The sequence below is a fragment of the Amblyomma americanum genome, unplaced genomic scaffold (genome assembly GCF_052857255.1).
Source record: "Amblyomma americanum isolate KBUSLIRL-KWMA unplaced genomic scaffold, ASM5285725v1 scaffold_50, whole genome shotgun sequence".
Lineage (NCBI taxonomy): Eukaryota > Metazoa > Arthropoda > Arachnida > Ixodida > Ixodidae > Amblyomma > Amblyomma americanum.
The window spans coordinates 279,403-286,534 of NW_027526522.1; positions in this window are offsets into that span (position 1 = coordinate 279,403).

Here is a 7,132-nt window from a genome sequence, read left to right on the forward strand (position 1 = left end):
TCCGGCTCAAAACAACGGGATACATCGTTTTAGATCGAAACTAGCAAAATTCACGAGCATCGAGTTTACAAGTCGTTGAAGAGTAGACGAGAGAAAGGTGTAAACTTTTTCTCTCAGAACTGCGCGAAAACTTGTATTCCGGCCCAAAATAACGGATACATCGTTTTAGATCGAAACTAGCAAAATTCACGAGCATCGATTTTACTAGTCGTCGAAGAGTAGACGAGAGAAAGGTATAAACTTTTTCTCTTAGAACTGCACGAAAACTTGTATTCCGGCTCCAAACAACGGGATACATCGTTTTAGATAGAAACTAGCAAAATTCACGAGCATCGAGTTTACAAGTCGTCGAAGAGTAGACGAGAGAAAGGTGTAAACTTTTTCTCTCAGAACAGTGCGAAAACTTGAATTCCGGCTGAAAACAATGGGATACATCGTTTTAAATCCAAACTAGCGAGATTCACGAACATCGATTTTACATGTCGTTGAAGAGTAGACGAGAGAATGCTGTACACTTTTTATCTCAGAACTGCGCGAAAACTTGTATTCCGGCTGAAAACACCGGGATACATCGTTTTAGATTGAAACTAGCGAAATTCACGAACATCGATTTTACAAGTCGTCGAAGAAAATACGAGACCTGTAAACGTTTTCTCTCAGAACTGGAGGAAAACTTGTATTCCGGCTCAAAACAACGGAATACATCGTTTTAGATCGAAACTAGCGAGATTTACGCAATTAAATTTTACAAGTCGTCGAAGAGTAGACGAGAGAAAGCTGTAAACTTTTTCTCTCAGAACTGCGCGAAAACTTGTATTCCGGCTCAAAACAACGAGATACATCATTTTAGATCGAAACTAGCGAGATTCACGAACACCGATTTTACAAGTCGACGAAGTGTAGACGAGAGAGAGCTGTAAACTTTTTCTCTCAGAACTGCGGGAAAACTTGTATTCCAGCCCAATACAACGGGATACATCGTTTTAGATAGAAGCTAGCAAAATTCACGAGCATCGATTTTAAGAGTCGTCGAAGAGTAGACGAGAGAGAGCTGTAAACTTTTTCTCTCAGAACTGCGGGAAAACTTGTATTCCAGCTCAAAACAACGGGATACATCGTTTTAGATCGAAACTAGCGAGATTCACGAACATCGATTTTACAAGTCGTTGAAGAGTAGAAGAGACCTGTAAACTTTTTCTCTCAAACTGGAGGAAAACTTGTATTCCGGCTCAAAACAACGAGATACATCGTTTTAGTTCGAAACCAGCGAGATTTACGAACTTCGATTTTACGAGACGTCGAAGAGCAGACGAGAGAAAGGTGTAAACTTTTTCTCTCAGAACTGCGCGAAAACTTGTATTCCGGCTCAAAACAACGAGATAAATCGTTTTAGATAGAAGCTAGCAAAATTCACGAGCATCGATTTTAAGAGTCGTCGAAGAGTAGACGAGAGAGAGCTGTAAACTTTTTCTCTCAGAACTGCGGAAAACTTGTATTCCAGCTCAAAACAACGGGATACATCGTTTTAGATCGAAACTAGCGAGATTCACGAACATCGATTTTACAAGTCGTCGAAGAGTAGACGAGACCTGTAAACTTTTTCTCTCAGAACTGAGGAAAACTTGTATTCCGGCTCAAAACAACGGGATACATCGTTTTAGATCGAAATTAGCGAGATTTACGCACTTAGATTTTACAAGTCGTCGAAGAGTAGACGAGAGAAAGGTGTAAACTTTTTCTCTCAGAACTGCGCGAAAACTTGTATTCCGGCTCAGAATAACGGGATACATCGTTTTAGATTGAAACTAGCGAGATTCACGAATATCGATTTTACAAGTCGTCGAAGAAAAGACGAGACCTGTAAACTTTTTCTCTCAGAACTGGAGGAAAACTTATATTCCAGCTCAAAACAACGGGATACATCGTTTTAGATCGAAACTAGCGAGATTCACGAACATCGATTTTACAAGTCGTCGAAGAGTAGACCAGAGAGAGCTGTAAACTTTTTCGCTCAGAACTGCGGGAAAACTTGTATTCCAGCCCAAAACAACGGGATACATCGTTTTAGATCGAAACTAGCGAGATTCACGAACATCAATTTTACTAGTCGTCGAAGAGTAGACGAGAGAAAGGTGTAAACTTTTTCTCTCAGAACTGCGCGAAAACTTGTATTCCGGCTCAAAATAACGGGATACATCGTTTTAGATCAAAACTAGCAAAATTCACGAGCATCGATTTTACTAGTCGTCGAAGAGTAGACGAGAGAAAGGTATAAACTTTTTCTCTTAGAACTGCACGAATACTTGTATTCCGGCTCAAAACAACGGGATACATCGTTTTAGATCGAAACTAGCAAAATTCACGAGCATCGAGTTTACAAGTCGTTGAAGAGTAGACGAGAGAAAGGTGTAAACTTTTTCTCTCAGAACTGCGCGAAAACTTGTATTCCGGCTCAAAATAACGGGATACATCGTTTTAGATCGAAACTAGCAAAATTCACGAGCATCGATTTTACTAGTCGTCGAAGAGTAGACGAGAGAAAGGTATAAACTTTTTCTCTTAGAACTGCACGAAAACTTGTATTCCGGCTCCAAACAACAGGATACATCGTTTTAGATAGAAACTAGCAAAATTCACGAGCATCGAGTTTACAAGTCGTCGAAGAGTAGACGAGAGAAAGGTGTAAACTTTTTCTCTCAGAACAGTGCGAAAACTTGAATTCCGGCTGAAAACAATGGGATACATCGTTTTAAATCCAAACTAGCGAGATTCACGAACATCGATTTTACATGTCGTTGAAGAGTAGACGAGAGAATGCTGTACACTTTTTATCTCAGAACTGCGCGAAAACTTGTATTCCGGCTGAAAACACCGGGATACATCGTTTTAGATTGAAACTAGCGAAATTCACGAACATCGATTTTACAAGTCGTCGAAGAAAATACGAGACCTGTAAAAGTTTTCTCTCAGAACTGGAGGAAAACTTGTATTCCGGCTCAAAACAACGGAATACATCGTTTTAGATCGAAACTAGCGAGATTTACGCAATTAGATTTTACAAGTCGTCGAAGAGTAGACGAGAGAAAGCTGTAAACTTTTTCTCTCAGAACTGCGCGAAAACTTGTATTCCGGCTCAAAACAACGATATACATCATTTTAGATCGAAACTAGCGAGATTCACGAACACCGATTTTACAAGTCGACGAAGTGTAGACGAGAGAGAGCTGTAAACTTTTTCTCTCAGAACTGCGGGAAAACTTGTATTCCAGCCCAATACAACGGGATACATCGCTTTAGATCGAAACTACCGAGATTTACGAACTTCGATTTTACGAGACGTCGAAGAGCAGACGAGAGAAAGGTGTAAACTTTTTCTCTCAGAACTGCGCGAAAACTTGTATTCCGGCTCAAAACAACGAGATAAATCGTTTTAGATAGAAGCTAGCAAAATTCACGAGCATCGATTTTAAGAGTCGTCGAAGAGTAGACGAGAGAGAGCTGTAAACTTTTTCTCTCAGAACTGCGGGAAAACTTGTATTCCAGCTCAAAACAACGGGATACATCGTTTTAGATCGAAACTAGCGAGATTCACGAACATCGATTTTACAAGTCGTCGAAGAGTAGACGAGACCTGTAAACTTTTTCTCTCAGAACTGGAGGAAAACTTGTATTCCGGCTCAAAACAACGGGATACATCGTTTTAGATCGAAATTAGCGAGATTTACGCACTTAGATTTTACAAGTCGTCGAAGAGTAGACGAGAGAAAGGTGTAAACTTTTTCTCTCAGAACTGCGCGAAAACTTGTATTCCGGCTCAAAATAACGGGATACATCGTTTTAGATCGAAACAAGCAAAATTCACGAGCATCGATTTTACTAGTCGTCGAAGAGTAGACGAGAGAAAGGTACAAACTTTTTCTCTTAGAACTGCACGAAAACTTGTATTCCGGCTCCAAACAACGGGATACATCGTTTTAGATCGAAACTAGCAAAATTCACGAGCATCGAGTTTACAAGTCGTTGAAGAGTAGACGAGAGAAAGGTGTAAACTTTTCTCTCAGAACTGCACGAAAACTTGTATTCCGGCTCCAAACAACGGGATACATCGTTTTAGATAGAAACTAGCAAAATTCACGAGCATCGAGTTTACAAGTCGTCGAAGATTAGACGAGAGAATGGTGTAAACTTTTTCTCTCAGAACAGTGCGAAAACTTGAATTCCGGCTGAAAACAATGGGATACATTGTTTTAAATCGAATTTAGCGAGATTCACGAACATCGATTTTGCATGTCGTCGAAGAGTGGACGAGAGAATGCTGTAAACTTTTTATCTCAGAACTGCGCGAAAACTTGTATTCCGGCTGAAAACACCGGAATACATCGTTTTAGATTGAAACTAGCGAGATTCACGAACATCGATTTTACAAGTCGTCGAAGAAAAGACGAGACCTGTAAACTTTTTCTCTCAGAACTGGAGGAAAACTTGTATTCCAGCTCAAAACAACGGGATACATCGTTTTAGATCGAAACTAGCGAGATTCACGAACATCGATTTTACAAGTCGTCGAAGAGTAGACCAGAGAGAGCTGTAAACGTTTTCGCTCAGAACTGCGGGAAAACTTGTATTCCAGCCCAAAACAACGGGATACATCGTTTTAGATCGAAACTAGCGAGATTCACGAACATCAATTTTACTAGTCGTCGAAGAGTAGACGAGAGAAAGGTGTAAACTTTTTCTCTCAGAACTGCGCGAAAACTTGTATTCCGGCTCAAAATAACGGGATACATCGTTTTAGATCAAAACTAGCAAAATTCACGAGCATCGATTTTACTAGTCGTCGAAGAGTAGACGAGAGAAAGGTATAAACTTTTTCTCTTAGAACTGCACGAAAACTTGTATTCCGGCTCAAAACAACGGGATACATCGTTTTAGATCGAAACTAGCAAAATTCACGAGCATCGAGTTTACAAGTCGTTGAAGAGTAGACGAGAGAAAGGTGTAAACTTTTTCTCTCAGAACTGCGCGAAAACTTGTATTCCGGCTCAAAATAACGGGATACATCGTTTTAGATCGAAACTAGCAAAATTCACGAGCATCGATTTTACTAGTCGTCGAAGAGTAGACGAGAGAAAGGTATAAACTTTTTCTCTTAGAACTGCACGAAAACTTGTATTCCGGCTCCAAACAACGGGATACATCGTTTTAGATCGAAACTACCGAGATTTACGAACTTCGATTTTATGAGACGTCGAAGAGCAGACGAGAGAAAGGTGTAAACTTTTTCTCTCAGAACTGCGCGAAAACTTGTATTCCGGCTCAAAACAACGAGATAAATCGTTTTAGATAGAAGCTAGCAAAATTCACGAGCATCGATTTTAAGAGTCGTCGAAGAGTAGACGAGAGAGAGCTGTAAACTTTTTCTCTCAGAACTGCGGGAAAACTTGTATTCCAGCTCAAAACAACGGGATACATCGTTTTAGATCGAAACTAGCGAGATTCACGAACATCGATTTTACAAGTCGTCGAAGAGTAGACGAGACCTGTAAACTTTTTCTCTCAGAACTGCGGGAAAACTTGTATTCCAGCTCAAAACAACGGGATACATCGTTTTAGATCGAAACTAGCGAGATTCACGAACATCGATTTTACAAGTCGTCGAAGAGTAGACGAGACCTGTAAACTTTTTCTCTCAGAACTGGAGGAAAACTTGTATTCCGGCTCAAAATAACGGGATACATCGTTTTAGATCGAAACAAGCAAAATTCACGAGCATCGATTTTACTAGTCGTCGAAGAGTAGACGAGAGAAAGGTATAAACTTTTTCTCTTAGAACTGCACGAAAACTTGTATTCCGGCTCCAAACAACGGGATACATCGTTTTAAATCGAAACTAGCAAAATTCACGAGCATCGAGTTTACAAGTCGTTGAAGAGTAGACGAGAGAAAGGTGTAAACTTTTTCTCTCAGAACTGCACGAAAACTTGTATTCCGGCTCCAAACAACGGGATACGTCGTTTTAGATAGAAACTAGCAAAATTCACGAGCATCGAGTTTTCAAGTCGTCGAAGATTAGACGAGAGAATGGTGTAAACTTTTTCTCTCAGAACAGTGCGAAAACTTGAATTCCGGCTGAAAACAATGGGATACATCGTTTTAAATCGAAACTAGCGAGATTCACGAACATCGATTTTGCATGTCGTCGAAGAGTGGACGAGAGAATGCTGTAAACTTTTTATCTCAGAACTGCGCGAAAACTTGTATTCCGGCTCAAAACACCGGAATACATCGTTTTAGATTGAAACTAGCGAGATTCACGAACATCGATTTTACAAGTCGTCGAAGAAAAGACGAGACCTGTAAACGTTTTCTCTCAGAACTGGAGGAAAACTTGTATTCCGGCTCAAAACAGCGGAATATATTCGTTTTAGATTGAAACTAGCGAGATTTACGCAATTAGATTTTACAAGTCGTCGAAGAGTAGACGACCCCAGTAGCACAAGGTGGCGGGCCCATGCGGGCCCGACATGGGCAATGAGGGCTGGTGGCTGCCCGCAATAAACCTACATGGGTCCCTCGTGGGCTCAATGCTGGCAAAAAAGTTTGGGGTTGCCCATTTTATGCCTGAGTGGGCCCCTCGTCAGCTACGCATGGGCTTAAAAAGAGCGGCCAGCCCACCTGGGTCCTACCACAGAAACATGCGGGCAACAGTGCGGGCTCTATCATGGCGAAGTGTGGGCAGCCCCTCTTGGGGCTGCCCCTGCAGCGCCTTGAGGGAGCCACGGTGGTTTTGTGTGGGCTGAGAGATAGTATTCCCGCCTTCGCCCTACATGGGTCCTGTGTGGAAAATACAGGGGCTAAACTTTGGGCTGCACAGCGGCGAAGCGTTGTAGGCATGCACTTTGGGCTGTCTGAGCAACGCCTACATTGGTCCCGCATGGGCTAGGCGTGGGCACATTTGTCATTTCCGCACATTCCCCGCGCCTCTATCCTAAACAGGGTATGAAAGGGCTAAGTATGGGCTGTATGCATGCCACCACAGATACATGCGGGCAACAGTGCGGGCTCTATCATGGTTCAGTGGGGGCAGCCCCTCTTGGGCTGCCCGTGCAGCGCCTTGAGGGAGCCACGGTGG